General features: G+C 38.6%; 1 protein-coding gene across 3 annotated transcripts in view; it reads right to left on the bottom strand.

The window, feature by feature from the left end:
- The window catches only part of ZFAND3 (zinc finger AN1-type containing 3), a 323,831-nt gene that overhangs the window by 272,793 nt on the left and 35,328 nt on the right, over positions 1-15,710 (bottom strand). The gene's annotated exons all lie outside the window — the stretch shown is intronic.

The raw sequence follows: 15,710 nt of genomic DNA on the forward strand, positions 1-15,710 counted from the left end.
AAGTCTGACCTCCCTGCCCAGTAAAAGGCAATGCTGGAATTTGCTCTTGCTATTTCCCGAGCTGATGACATAACAGATGACCATTTCAAAAAGTTTGAGGTGCATGGCTTCAACCAAGAAGATGCCTGGGATATAGCTGCAATTTCAGCTTTTTATGCTATGTCCAACCGCCTTGCTCATTTCGTCAGTCTTGTTCCCAACAAAGAATTCTATTTGATGGGCAGATCCAATGATGTCAAAGACATCAGGAGTGAACCTGCTGCTCCCAAAGTATAAAAGCCTGAACAGAAAGGCCAGTGTTTACATTTCCAGCACATTGCATTATAAGACACCAGTTGGGAAGTAATTTTTTTTAATATTTAGTCAATGGATAAGGAAGAAAGTAAATAAATTTGTTCCCTGCCTGCTTGATGAGATAGATCCTAAGGGACATGTGATATCTGGGCCTAGGGGAAACCTTTTACGTTTTTACTTTTGCTGTGATCTGAAAGGAGCATCAGGGACAAAGGTGAACATTTTTTAGCTTTTAAAAATAGTGTTGGGCTTCCCTGGTAGTGCGGTGGTTGAGAGTCCGCCTGCCGATGCAGGGGACCCAGGTTCGTGCCCTGGTCCGGGAGCATCCCACATGCCGCGGAGCGGCTGGGCCCGTGAGCCACGGCCGCTGAGCCTGCGCGTCCGGAGCCTGTGCTCCGCAGCGGGAGAGGCCATAGCAGTGACAGGCCCGCGTACCACGAGGAAAAAAAATATATAGTGTTACATAGAAATTGGTCTATATAGACTGTGGTTTGAAATCAGTCCCTTGTTAACATGGTGGTATACCAAGGGTCTGAAAGGCAGTGGGTAAATAGAAGCAGGCACCAAGTTGTTCTATCTTTAGTGCCTTCTCCTTTAACCTCCAGTGACTTTTGTTTAAATCATGGTCATCTCAATAGAATTTTAGTCCTTATGTGGTTTATTCTTATTTTAGGTTTTAGTAAAAAATTATTTGGAACAAGAGGGAGCTCATATTTTAAGCAGAAATGTAAGAAAAAACCGACCCTGACATTACTAAGCAACTCGTTCTGCGTGTCAACCACTGCTGCCTTATGTGTGCGGCTGCCTTAACTTTGCAGGAGTCATTTTCATTATCTAGCTGATAGAGGTACATGCAAACCTACAAAATGTTTTTGTTTCCACTTGACTTCTTTGGATTCTCTAAATTGCTAGTGAACAATTCTTAATCAGTTTGGGGGCGATAGTGAGTCAATTTTGAACTGCCTGAACTGTGAAACCTGATTATCTTGAGACAGCACAACTCTTGCTGCAGAGCTTATGTTTTTCTGCTGGAACTATATCTTAAATACCTTGGATTATGTAACCTTTTAAAACTGACTTTTGAGGGGAGGAGGCAGGGGCATAAAAAAGAAAAAAAAAGAAGACAAGAGACTAAGTATTGGTGAGGACGTGCAGAAAAGCTAATGCTTGTGCACTGTTGGTGCAGCCATAATAGGAAACAGTATAGGGGTTCCTCAAAAAATTAAAAATTGAACTACTGCACAATCCAGCAATTCCACTTCTGGGTATATATCCAAAGGAAATGAATACAGGGTATCAAAGAGATATTTGCACTCCCATGTTCACTACAGCATTATTCACAACAGCCAAGATATGGAAACAACCTAAGTGTCCATCAAGGAATGAATGGAAAAAGATCATGTGGTATATATACACAATGGGATATTATTCAGCCATGAGAAAGAAGGAAATTCTGCCATTTGCCACAACACTGATGCACCCTGACAGCATTATTCCAAGTGAAATAAGCCAGACAGAGAAAGCTGAATACTGCATAGTATCACTTACATGTGGAATCTGAAAAAAAAAAAGTCAAAATCAGAAAGTAGAAAAGTGGTTGCCAAGGGCTTGGGAGTGGGGGAAATAGGGACAGGTTGGTAAAAAGGTACATAAAAATAATCATAATCATAATAGAAGAAACATGTATAAAAGTCAATGTGACATGCCCAATGCTGGCTCTGGTAGCATATCTATTCTTTCTAGTTCTTCCAGTCCAAAGAAATGACAGTGCAGTTACTGGCAAACTCAAATATAACATTTGCAGCAGGGAACTGTAAACACAAAAGAGCCGATTAAGCATTAATAGCTCCTCGCGGAATAAACATATTGGTCTTCAAAGCACTACATAAAGGACTGTTCTAAAACAACAGCTTAACCTTTTATACCTTTTCTTTACCTAGTTTAACAAACAGGTTTCACAGTGTGAGAAAAGTTGGACAGCAATATATGCCATTCAAGTTCAAATCAACGAATACAAATATGTAACAGGATGTGTTTTATAATCAATGCCTTGCCTTTTAGTCATCTAGATGGGAATATAGGCTTTTGTTATATATTTGCAAATTAAAAATTTTTAAGAAAAAACTACCCTCCACCGTCAGAAGCCATTGTCTTTCATAAGCCTAAAACCTCAAGAAGGACAGATTTCAAAGCCATAGAATACCCCACAATCTATTCAAATGCTAGTTTGTTTTGTTTTAAATCTTATTCAAACCTTTGTGCATTTCAAGTCTACCTCTTCCCACCACATCTTGGCATTCTGGTGAGAAGTCTCGAAGGCCCTCAGTATCTGCTGCAAATCATCTAAAATTTACGATCCTCCCCCCCTAGAAAAAATGCCCCCAGAGGTTCTTGTGGCATAAAGTTGCCTGTGTATCAGTGAAGTTGACCCAGCTATTGCAGTTGTGTCAGACTGAACCAGGGATTGGTGCACCAGCCTAAGGCAGCCATGGATTAACTGAACAGCTAGGGTCCAACTTGGTCCAAAGAGGGTAACTGCACAGAGAATGGTGACAAATATATTCAGACCCTCCCATACAATTAGGGCACAAAGAAGGCAGTCACTGGAGATCAGGCAGTGCTCCAAGTGATTCTAAGCTGTCCATGAGGCCTACTCCATATTCTAGCCTGAAAAGGATTAGGACCCTGAGTGAATACACAGTTAACAAGCAAATAATATCCTACACTACTGCACAGTCCCAATCCTGAAGGCATCTCTTCTGCACAACCCAGAAAAGTCTAATACAACTGATCTACTTCTCTAGACACAACATGTTCCAGTCATCACACCCATGGACTTGGTCACTGAAGAGCCAAGCCTTCACACACACCTTTGTGCTCCTCTGGCAGGAGAGGTGGGTAAAGCTGCAGTGAGACCCTTCCAATTACCTAAAATTCTCTCTCATCACAATAATCCATAAAGTAAGCCTGAGCTGCTTGGCAATCACCTCCTTCAAGAAGACTTCTCCAACTGATCCAAATGACATTAAAATTACTTTATTCTGTGACCCCCTCCATTTAGTTTTTTCTATAAATCACACATCATTTCAATCAACTTGAGATTCAGTCCAACCTCCAATAACACAGAACTTGACTCATCTTAAACATTATCTGAAATTTGCTGGGCCTCAATTTTTTTTTAATAGACCTTTATTCCCATATGGTTTGACTGGTATATTTATTTATAATTGTTTCCACAGAACGATGTTCTTCAGATCCACTAGTAAAAAGCATTTGTCGGGCTTCCCTGGTGGCGCAGTGGTTGACAGTCTGCCTGCTGATGCAGGGGACACGGGTTCGAGCCCTGGTCTGGGAGGGTCCCACATGCCGCGGAACGGCTAGGCCCGTGAGCCACAGCTGCTGAGCCTGCGCGTCTGGAGCCTGTGCTCCACAACGGGAGAGGCCGTGATGGTGAGAGGCCCGCGCACTGCGATGAAGAGTGGCCCCCGCTTGCCACAACTGGAGAAAGCCCTCGCACAGAAACGAAGACCCAACACAGCAAAAATAAATTAATTAATTAATAAACTCCTACCCCCAACATCTTCTTAAAAAAAAAAAATCAGTAATATAAATTTTTTAAAAAAAGCATTTGTCTCCCCAATACAAGGCAAATAAACTAAAGTCTGTATCATGTCTATTCTTTTATATGTTTCCCCAAATCCAAGGCTGTTTTAACCTCAACAAGTGAACAATTTTGTTAATAAATATAATACTTATCCTAATAAGATTATTTCGAAGGATATTTGAATATGGGATATTTTTACTATTCCATTATTCTGGATTTTCTAATACAGCTGCACAAAAATGTAAAAAGGACAGTTATAACCATGGATTGCATTTTAGGTGCAGTATTTACTATGTTAATTAACATTATAAAATATATCCTTACAGGGCTTCCCTGGTGGCGGAGTGGTTGAGAGTCCGCCTGCTGATGCAGGGGACGCGGGTTCGTGCCCCAGCCGGGGAAGATCTCACATGCCGCGGAGCGGCTAGGCCCGTGAGCCATGGCCATTAAGCCTGCGTGTCCGGAGCCTGTGCTCCGCAACGGGAGAGGCCACCACAGTGAGAGGCCCGCGTACCGCAGAAAAATATATATATATCCTTACAAAATTATTGCATATAAACAAATGAGATATATATATAATTATTTACAAAGCACAAAGGTATTAGGCAGCAACATAATGCAAAATATCAAGAGAACAAAATCAGAATGTGCCCTAAGGAATTTAGAACTTAACAGACGACCTAAGGTAAGTATGAACAGTATGCCTGTGGAGATGAAGGGTACCCTGACTAAAAGGAAGGGAGATAAGGGAAAGTGAAAGTCAGCAGGTGGTATTTGCTTCACTGCATAGGTAGTGTTTTGAGTGTTATCTGAAGCAGTCAAAAAAAGCTAAATATGTTAAATACTGAAAGAAGCAGGTATCTGGCATAGCTACAAGAGGAATATTAGGTGCTGAGAAAGGAGAGTAACGTGAATCCAAGAAGAATGCTCCTACAAGAAGCCATACAGATGAGCTGACAGAAAATAAGAACAGAGAAGAAACAAAATCAATACCAAAGATAACACAAGGAAGGGCTAGGTCTAAAAGAGGGAGAGCAGAATAAAGACAGTGGGTTACAGATCATCCTCGTGTGCGATGCCGGAGTTCAAGAAGAGTATAATGCAGTATTATGCATGATTATGAACAATGCCATTATTTTACAAAGTTTCTATCCAGAAAGAAAATTCTTCATATTTATTCCTCAGAATGAGGCAGCAATCATTACAAAGTACATTAAGTGTGTATATTCATAATACATAAAGTTTTACATATGCTCTCCCACTTCAAAATGCAACCCAGATTTTAAATGCATTAAGTCACTGCAGCCTGCCACCCCGAAAAAAAAAGGAAAGAAAGAAAGAAAAGGTAATGCTTTTCATCTAACAAAAATCAGACAGGGTACTTGCTCTTTCCTCTCTTCAAATTTTAACCTTTGAAGCAGGTATCTCTGGTTAAGAAAAAATTCCTAATATCAAAACCAAATTCCTTTCCTCTTTCATTAGGTTCAAATTGCTATCAAAGAATTAGTATGACTGAAAAAAATTTTTAATTAACAGTTGAATTAAATTATGGACATAAAATTCAACTGTCACAGAATCCAAAGTAATTCCCTCAGTGCAATCTTCCAGAAAGCAGGATTTTAGATGGTTGATATTAGAGAAGATCACCAGAAATTGGAAAGGAGATTCAATGGGCATTTATATCATGATCCAGCAAGATCCTGAATGCTTCACCAAAGAACTATTATATTTCTCTTGTGAACCTCAAACTTCTAATAGCTTGCCTTCTAAAATGCTCTTATTACTAATTTATTGGCTTTGGCTTTTTTAGACCAAAATATGTAGAACTGCAGAAGCTTCTGATCAGCACAACCATAATTAAGTGATACAATTTTAGGCCAGCCCAGTCCTCATAAAAGAAAAAGAGAAATAAAAAAATTTTTTTAATTTAAGCTTGACATTTTAGCCTATGTAGTCTCTCATTAATATAGTAGTTAAGAGAGAGTTCTGGAGTCAAACTCTTCTCTTACAATCCTGACTGATCTTGGGCGAGTAACTTAGATCTAAGTCTGTGCCCTCATGTATAAAATATAGGTATTACTAATACCTATCTCACAGAGTTGTTAAGGTTGAAAGGAGACAATACATGTAATATTCTTTGAACACTGCTTCACAAATAGAAAATATTCAGTGAAAGTTTTAGTCACTTTTCACATTTGTTTAGGCTTTAAAATGCATTAAAACAACCTAGGGACCTCCATTACCATCTCCAAGAACCTCTAAGGAGTACAGGGACCTGAGATTTTATAATCATGCCCTAATATGTCCCTCCACTACATTTTTTTTTTTCCTCCACTACATTTTAAAATTAAATCAATATATGCGCTTTTTACCTGAATTTATGTCTCCCTAAAGATGGCACATTCAGAAAAATATTTTGTCTGTTGATTTCTATCTGGTGGACTTACAGCGGGTTAGAACACTATAAATGGCAAAGAACCATAAAAGCCATATTTTTGTGTGTTTGAGTTTCCTATTCTGAACGTACATTACTTTTGTAATCAGAAAAAACAGATGTTGTAAGATTAGTGTTTTCCCTCAATAATTTATTTTGGCAGTCAGGAATTTTTATGCAATCTACTTATTTATCCAAGTGCCTAATAAAATAGATTCTTAGAGGTTTTAGTATTTTCTTCCTACTTCTTACATATTACATTGCTCACAAGCAAAGACCTGGAAACAAAACACATTTACTAAACCATATTATATAAGTAAATTTTATATATCAGAAGTTCCCTTCTAGAGTACAATCTATTTATAATTCAATCGTTTGGACCTCAGAACTCATTTTCCCTTAAAAGCAATGTTGTAAGTATGGCTGAAGTTCCTAGATTAAGCCAGAAAGATTATTTAGCCATATTATTACTGAATTCTAGTAACAGGATTATTGACCTAGGTTTCAAAATCCAGGGTCAAGCCATACAATAGAAAGAAACAGAAGTTTTTAAAAAATCCAGCTTCTTTTATGAAGCTCAGGAATATCCCTTGGCAATTTTCTTAAATAGGCAGCTTGCTTTGCTATCTTTTGACTGCCCTGTAGTTTGTGCCCCCCCTGCTCTCATGCTGCCCCTTGTGCCCACCTATTACAGAACTCCATCCAAACTTGGTCTCCCATGATGCAATCTTACCCAGTCCTCTTTTCCCAACTATCCTACCAATGTAAGTGATCACATTTAGATATTAAATATAGAGTAATATGAATGAACCAACTCACACTGAACCCCTTAATTCTAAGCTGGAGCATTTCTGGTCATATAAAATGAAGTGAAATATTCAGGCCACATCAAAACAGACATTACTGACCTACAAGAGAACCAGGCACAATCAAATTTTCACAACTATTCTTTTATATTCTTCTTTCTAAGCCCACCAGGTTTCGAAAAGTACTAAAACCGTCAAAGATATGTACAGTGAAGAAAAGATTAAAAGCAGAGAGTGGACACCCTCTGAGAAACTTAAAAGTTTAGAAAATGCAGTACACAAAGAACATGTGAAATTAAAGAACTATGATTTAGTTTAAATTAACACCAAATGCTAAGGGAACACAAAAATTATGTCTTAAGCGACATTATAAATACAAATGACCCCTGAACTATGTGGGGTCAGGGGCACTGACTGACTCTATGTGCAGTCGAAAATCTCCGTATAATTTACAGTCAGCCATCCGCATCCGGAGATTCAACCAACCAGAGCTTATGTAGTACTGTAGTATTTACTACTGAAAAAAAAATCTGCATATAAGCAGACCTGAGCAATTCAAACCCGTGTTGTTCAAGGGTCAACTGTATATGAGTAGGAGGCAGAAAGACATTCCAGGAAAAGAGATAATAAGAAGGCAAGGAGTTTAGAAAAAGCAAGACAGATGCATGAGGTGATAAAGATACCACACTGGGTTAAAAAAGGAAAGGAACATGGTTTTGATCTGGAGGTATATGGGACCAAGTAGAAAAAAAAGACTTCAAGTAAACGGTACAGTACAGAATTGAACAGACCAAAAACTGGACCACTTCCAGGTAATCCTTTGTTTTGGAGAATGTCCTATATATTGTAGGATGTTTAGCAGCATCCTTGGCCTCTACTCACTTGATGTCATTAACACCTCTCTCCACTAAGTGATAACAGCTAAAAATATCTCCAGACATTGTCACATGTCCTCCAGGGGACAAATTCAACCTGCTTTAAAGAATCAATCTTTAACCAAAAAGCCCCAAACAAAGCAAAAAATATATTAAGCTACGAAAGGAACCAAAGCAGGAAATGTGCAACTACGCTAAAACACTAACTGGTCAGATCCCCGAGCACCTGAGTATTCTAAGAAACCAATTTTTCCTAATAGCTGAGAATCTATCCTTGTAAGTACCAAGTATCTCTTTTTTCCAATTTTAACTCTCTTGGACAGAGAGGGTTTTTTAATTTTATATATTTTATATAAAATATTATAATATTTTTATTTTTATATACAACCTTGCCTTAAGCAAGAATATCAAAGAAAATTTTAACTCTATTTTAAGATTCAGGGTCATTGTGAAATCCATTCATAACTGTATTATAAGACTTTGAGATCTTCAGAGAATATTATAAGTAAGGAACAACAACAGTTTTATGTGGCTCAAGGAAAGTACATGTGGATAGAACTGGGTAATTAGGTAAAACAGTATAGTCTGGAGTCAGACCAAGGAGTTTGAATTTTATCTCTAAGAGTAAGCACTCATCCTGTTCTTTCTGTGGGTAAATAACATAAACAGGTCTGTTTTCTGAAGATCATAAATGAATGACTGAGAGAAAGACCAGAACCCAGTAAGAAGCTCCATTTAGACATAACAGGCCAAGCAGAAGGCAGAGGCTGCCTGACCTAGGGTGGCAGTGATGGCAAGGAGGGAGAGAAAAATATAAAATATAGCTGGAAGACCAATTTGGTGAACTACGGATGAAAAACAGAGGGGATATAAAGGGTCAAAGATGACACTGGCTTCCGGCTACGTAGATATAACTAAGACTGGGAAAACAGTAAAAGAACCTCATTTCCAAGGAAAAAAATAATGAGCTAGATTTGGGTTTTAAGGTCTAGCCTCGTGAACTCAGTAACCTAGGCTTTATTTAAGCAAGTCAAGTTAAATTTCTACTAAATTTCACCCTCAGTGAAGAAAAATAACACACATCCAACTTATCTGTGAAGATTAAATAACACAGTAAAAGCATTCTGGAAAGAACCAGTCTAGTATAAGAAATGACTATTCCTCTTTTTTTTATTATTCCTGGCAAAGCTACCACTAAGTACAAGCTTCATGGGGTACCTTCATTTCCCTATCACAAATCTTTCCAATCACCCTAAAATAATTCACATTCAAGCCACCAACAGCTTCTTCCTGGACATTTCTGTTCCACTGTACTGGTTGTTTTATTTCACCACTGTGTTTCACCTCTGCCTTGACATCCTTTACAGCATGTTTTAGGAAAACTACAATAAGGATATTAATTCTGAAAGTTTCTTTTCCATTAACACATTTTTCATCTCTATGTGTTTCTTCTACTCTATCTTGTCTACTCTACTTCCTAATACCCCAGTCCTACGTCAAATCTGCACTACATACTTCAATAGCCTCATAAGCCTCCAACTTTTTCCAAAAAGTTAAAAAAATAATTCACTCCACTACACTCCCCCTCCCAAAAAAAAAAAAATCCTCCTGGCTGTGAAGGTCTGACTCATCTGGACAAAAGGAGAATCACTGAGGTAAACGTGTGTTCCTCTTTGTATTAAGCCTCAAGAGAGAAAAAGGTTGTAGAAAGTTGGAACATCATACTCTCTCCCTCCCAAAAGAACCTCCAAAGCTGACTCAGACTTTGTAAAGAAAATGTGAAGTTTTACAAACAGTAAGAAAGCGTGGGTAGGAAAAAAGGAAGAGAACTCAAAATATAGAAAACTAGATGACTACAACACACAACCCACCAGAGTTGGTTATATGTTTCACTGGACATGTCTCATGGCCTGTATCTACCATCATGCCCTTCAAGAGTAACTGCCCACCAGAAAAATTCCTGTTTAGATGAAGGATGGATACCAGACACCCTGATGGCAAAAGGAAATCAGAAAACATCCATATGTTGTCAGAGGTGAATCAATCAGATAATCCCTCAAAGGAGCTTACTAAAGTTTTCAAAGTGTGGTCCCCAGCGGAGCAGCATCAGCATCCACATCACAAGCAAGGGAACTTGTGGGAAATGCTAATTATTTGGCCCTATTCTAGGAATAGGGCCTAGCAATCAGGTGACTGTGATACACCCTGAAGCTTGCCTATTATTAAGATCCTCTGAGCCTCCTTAAATCCCGGTTTATTAAGTATACCATGGAGCTTGCGCTTGGATTAATGTTGAGATTTCCCTGTATCCTTGAATACCTAGAATAGTGCCTGACACAGAATGCCTGACTCAATAAATGTTTGTTGAATGAACGAGTGAATGGCCTTAAAATAAACTTTACCCCTTACTAAACTACTGTTAATGGAATTGTTTCTTGTAACCAAAGAATCTTAATTAGGCAATGTGCATGGGGAGTGGGGGCAGGGTACACACAAGATGGCCAAAGTCATTTGGAGCTAGTCCATGGGGATGTAGAGAGAGCTAGAACACTGTTTTGTGAAGAAAAAGATAAGAAACATACCCTGTCCAGAAGAAAAAGTGAAGGAATTTCAAGGGGCAAAATTGAGAATTTAATAACAGGGTCAAGGAAACTACAGCTATAAGGAACTGTGATTTGACCTTGTACAAGCTCTGAGGCCAAAATAGAAAACTGCCATGCTTTTTCAAGAACCTAGGAAGTTAATAAATAAAGACTTTGACCTCTGTCTCAATGAGAAGTGAAAAAGTCTATGTATCTAATGATTTACCTGATCTGTATGTAATTTGTACCTTAAGATTCCACCACACCATGGAAATAATTTATACCTTTTAACTCTGCTGTAGCTGACAGATCAGGGACATAACCATCAAAAATACGAGTGGCCAGACTAAATTCAGAGAGCTCTCAGAAGCAGAATTCTACCCTCTTCCCTATCCCTATTGATCCTCTGAATATTGACAGCAGAAATTTACTCCCAAAAAGGCAAAAAAATAAAACAAAACCAAATGAAACTTTTAGGGGCCCAGGGGCAGGGGGCTGCCTCTACTTTCAAACCCTTGAACTCCAATTCTCTGTATGTCACAGAAGGATTCTTCTTTCTCAAATGCTGTATTAATAACATTATATGTCCATCAACAGATGAATGGATAAAGAAGATGTGGCACATATATACAATGGAATATTACTCAGCCATAAAAAGGAACGAAACTGAGTTATTTGTAGTGAGGTGGATGGACCTAGAGACTGTCATACAGAGTGAAGTAAGTCAGAAAGAGAAAAACAAATACCGTATGCTAACACATATATATGGAATCTAAAAAAAGAAAAAAAAATGGTCAGAAGAACCTAGGGGCAAGACAGGAATAAAGATGCAGACCTACTAGAGAATGCACTTGAGGATACGGGGCGGGGGGGGAAGGGTAAGCTGGGACAAAGTGAGAGAGTGGCATGGACATATATACACTACCAAATGTAAAATAGATGGCTAGTGGGAAGCAGCGGCATAGCACAGGGAGATCAGCTCGGTGCTTTGTGACCACCTAGAGGGGTGGGATAGGGAGGGTGGGAGGGAGGGAGATGCAAGAGGGAAGAGATATGGGGACATATGTATATGTATAACTGATTCACTTCGTTATAAAGCAGAAACTAACACACCATTGTAAAGCAATTATACTCTAATAAAGATGTTAAAAAATATATATATTATAGTCCCTCAGAGGCCTCCTAATGAGACCACCTTCCAATTGTCTTATAAATCATATTTAAATTACTAACCATGGTCTTTTTTTAAGCGGGGGGGGGGGTATTCCACCTCTCTTATTTCCCACCAAACCCCCACTTATGCCCTCTACCGCATTAAATAACTCTTATCACCCATAAGATGCATCACCCTCACGCAGGCTACATGAGGGCAGGGACTTGTATCCCCAGTGCTTAGAACCATGTCAGGCACAAAATGAACAGTAGAGTAGGTGTTAATTGACTGACCCCCACTCCCACTCCTAATCCCAGTTTTGTTTTGTTCTTTTAATCTCTTTATTAATCTCAGTCTATCTTTCCTCAGCTCACCTCTTCCAAAAAGCCTCTCCTGACTGGCTCCAAGGAGCTGAAAGAAAACCATCTTGCTTCTGTTAGTACTTATGTACAACTATCACTGGTTATGTTTCAATCACCTATGTTTTATTCCAATCTATCTTCCGTTTTCGGTAAGATACTCAAGGGCTAAAAGCAAGCCCCTACTGAAGTAGTAAACCTGCCAAGGCTGTGCCCAGGGTGAATGCAATGTTCTCTCTCATAATCCATTGCTCAACTTGCTAATTAGATGCAACACAGCCACTTCACCCGCAGCAGGCAGTAGTGGCAGCAGCACGGAGGAGGAGAAGGGAGCAGAGAGGAAGGGATTTGGCAGAGAAAGAGACCACATCTAGATGAGACTATGGGAAAGGAGGGGGGAGGGTAGCAGGACCCAGAAAGTCTCACTCACTCTTTCCTTGGGACCATCATAATCCCTCCCACAGGCACTTGATATATCAAGTTGTAAGTCCATTGGCTATACTTCAGGACATTTTCCTGCTATTACCACAACTCTATTTCATCTTAAATATGATGAAGTTTTAAACAAAGTCAAGATACTGATGGCACAAGCATAAATTATTAAATGAGGCAAATCATTTGGGGAAAATAAGTGTTTATAAATTACTTACCACCCGCCTTCCCCAAAGAAGGGGTAGGGTAGGGGACGGCAGACCAAAAAAAAAAAAAAAAAAAAATAGAACTAGCACAAAGCAACTCTAAAAGGACAGCTCTGGCTCTAGGATGTGATGGATCTACACTCCCCACCTTTCCCACCATCTTCACTCCAACTTTCTGGCCATCTGCTGCTACTGCTGAAGGGCAGTAGGAATGCAGAATCTGAGCTAATTCCTGCAACCTGCAAGGCAATTTATTTTAATTACCCAAATAATAAGACACTATTCACTGATATGCTTTAAGACTTCTGTCAAACCTTGGAGTTGATTTTTTGTTTAAAGATCTACTTCTACAGGAAAACAGGATGTCGAAGAACCTCACTTGTCAAAACTAGATCAAAGTTATAAAAGTTCCGTACAAAACAGAAGTTGAAAGGAAGAAGTCGACAGCTTTCTCCTCAACAGTCCTTATCCCCATCTATAATTGTCTTCAGCTTCATGTAACACAAAACTACCAGCACTAAGGCAGCAAAAACATCCCTCCCCTGTTTTTTCAAACAAGTCTTCATTAGCTCCCTCTTCCGTTTAAAAGTTCCATGGCTAGTTTATGACAACTCAAGCAGTTCTATTTCTACATTTCCTAATTAACAAACTTACCAGAAAAATGATTTTTAACCAAAGCCAGAAAGAGGTTAGCAGAGAGTAATTCATGATTAGGCTACAGAAACAAAAGGAACATTCCACAGAGGCAAACTACCCAGTTTCCCCATTTAGTGCTGCAACTCCAGGAATCTAATGATCCTTCATTTTTTCAATAAATGAAAATGGTAGTAAAATTCCCTAGTGTTGACAGCAGGTGATTTTTAACTTCACTGCTGCCTGACAGGCACCTACAGGCTTTACCTGGCCTCAATCTGTCCAGTTTGGAACTGCCAATTAGTCGCTTCTCAAAAGCAAATCTCAATGTAAGTCATTAAAAAAAAGTGCTTTGCAAAGCGTCAGATACAATGAATTAGTCAACCTCAGGACATTAGAACAAAATAAAACTTGGGTGCCCAATCCAGGCTGCAACTGTCAAAGCCAAGTGACAAAAGAACATCGTTCCAGAGCAAAGAAAGGATCAAATTCTCAGAACAGTTGTGATACATATAGTGCTCCTCTTAAATACAAATACTCTTAACTACCGCAGCAATTGAACAGGTGTCTTCATTGGTAAGCTTAGCCTTTCTCAACTGAGGTTCCACAGGACAAAATTAAGCACTAATGCCCTAAGGCACAGGTTGGCAAACCTTTTCTGTAAATATTTTAAGCTTTTCAGACCACAGGGTCTCTGTCACTATTCAATTCTGCCATTGGAGCTTGAAAGCAGCTGCCAACAATTAAGTAAAGGAATGAGGTAACTGTTCCAATGAAACTTTACGGACACTGAAATTTGAATTTCATATAATATTCACAGAATTATTTTCTTCAATGATTTTAAAACATAAAACGATTTTTATAAAAAATTTCTTAGTTCTTTGGCTAGATTTAGCTGAGGAGCAGTTTGTCGACCTACTCCCTAAGCCATCCTTCGTGTATTAATAGATTAACTTCTCTCTTATGCATGCAGAATTACACTAATTACACACCATACTACAGAGAATTGAGAAATAGTCACTCAAATCATTTTTTGCATGTCTGTAGTGCTCTGATTGTCTAATAGAATAATACTCTGTCTAGTATGAAGCTAACTGATGAGATTTTGTTAGCACTTGTTAATTTGGGCAAATAACTACACAAGTTAAAAGTTACTCTTCTTAAAGCCTCTTAAATATAAAAAGGAACTTTCACATCCAGTATATTGCCGATGGATAACAAAAATCAAACTGTTGCAAATTAAATCTCTGGTTAATATATTGCTAGAAATAATGAAGAAATTCTTTTAGTAAAGCCCAGAATTCAATTATCATCTTTCAATCCATTTTGTATCTTCAGATCCTGTTTCTTCTTAAAGCAGAACCTACCTGAATAAAAATCACAAGCATACATTACAGGATTGTCTCAGACAATTAAGTAGATTTGAGTTCTAGCTCCACCTCTTTCTAGATGAGTGAGCTTGAGCAAGTTCCATACTCTCTTTACTCATCTGTTAAGGAGAGGAAATATCTGCAACCCTCCAAGAGAAGTCAAAAGTATACAATTAAACTTAGGCAGAAATAGTTTGTATAGTGCTATAGAAATATCAGTTGCCATTACTAGGTGCTCAGTAACTTTCTTCATATTATCATCTTCTAATTTTTTATAACACTCCAGTGTTAGTTTCTGCTAAGCCTCAGGTTTAGTGGAATATTGTGCACCTAGTAGTACATTTCATTCAACACATTAAATTTAAGCAAAGCATAAGCAATAAGCAGTAAAGATGACTGAGATGGTCTCAGCACTCAAACAGTTTAGAATGAACGCCAACACGTATACATGATAAGTCAGTGCTGTAAGAGGAACAAATGAAAACCAACATGAATACTGTGGAATGAGAAAAAGTTTCACAGGTAGTTAATAAGGGCCTGGGTATGTGATGGGAGAGATACTGTAACAGAGGGAACTGCAAAAGCACAGATACAGAGGGGTAAGAGAACACTCCACACACCCCAAAATGCAGGGCAGTTCAAGTTCTAAAACAAATTACAAAAGGAGAATTTCATTTTTAAAATCCAACCAGGAAAAGAAAAACCTTCCCATTAAGTCTCTAAAAAGTACACATCTTGAAGGATAAACAAGGGGGCTCATTTTAAGCCAAAGAGTTGGAAAAATTATGAACCATGCTACCTTCAACCCACTTCATCATCATTTCCCAAAGCACTTTACAATGTCTAAGAGGATATATTTAGAGGGGACTGAGTTACAGGAAAGGGATGTCTGGCCTAGCAAGTCTCTGAGGAAGTGGGGATTGGCATACCTGTCTCCCTTGATGACACATGCAATATATCAA

The sequence above is a fragment of the Pseudorca crassidens genome, chromosome 10 (assembly GCF_039906515.1).
Source record: "Pseudorca crassidens isolate mPseCra1 chromosome 10, mPseCra1.hap1, whole genome shotgun sequence".
Classification (NCBI taxonomy): domain Eukaryota; kingdom Metazoa; phylum Chordata; class Mammalia; order Artiodactyla; family Delphinidae; genus Pseudorca; species Pseudorca crassidens.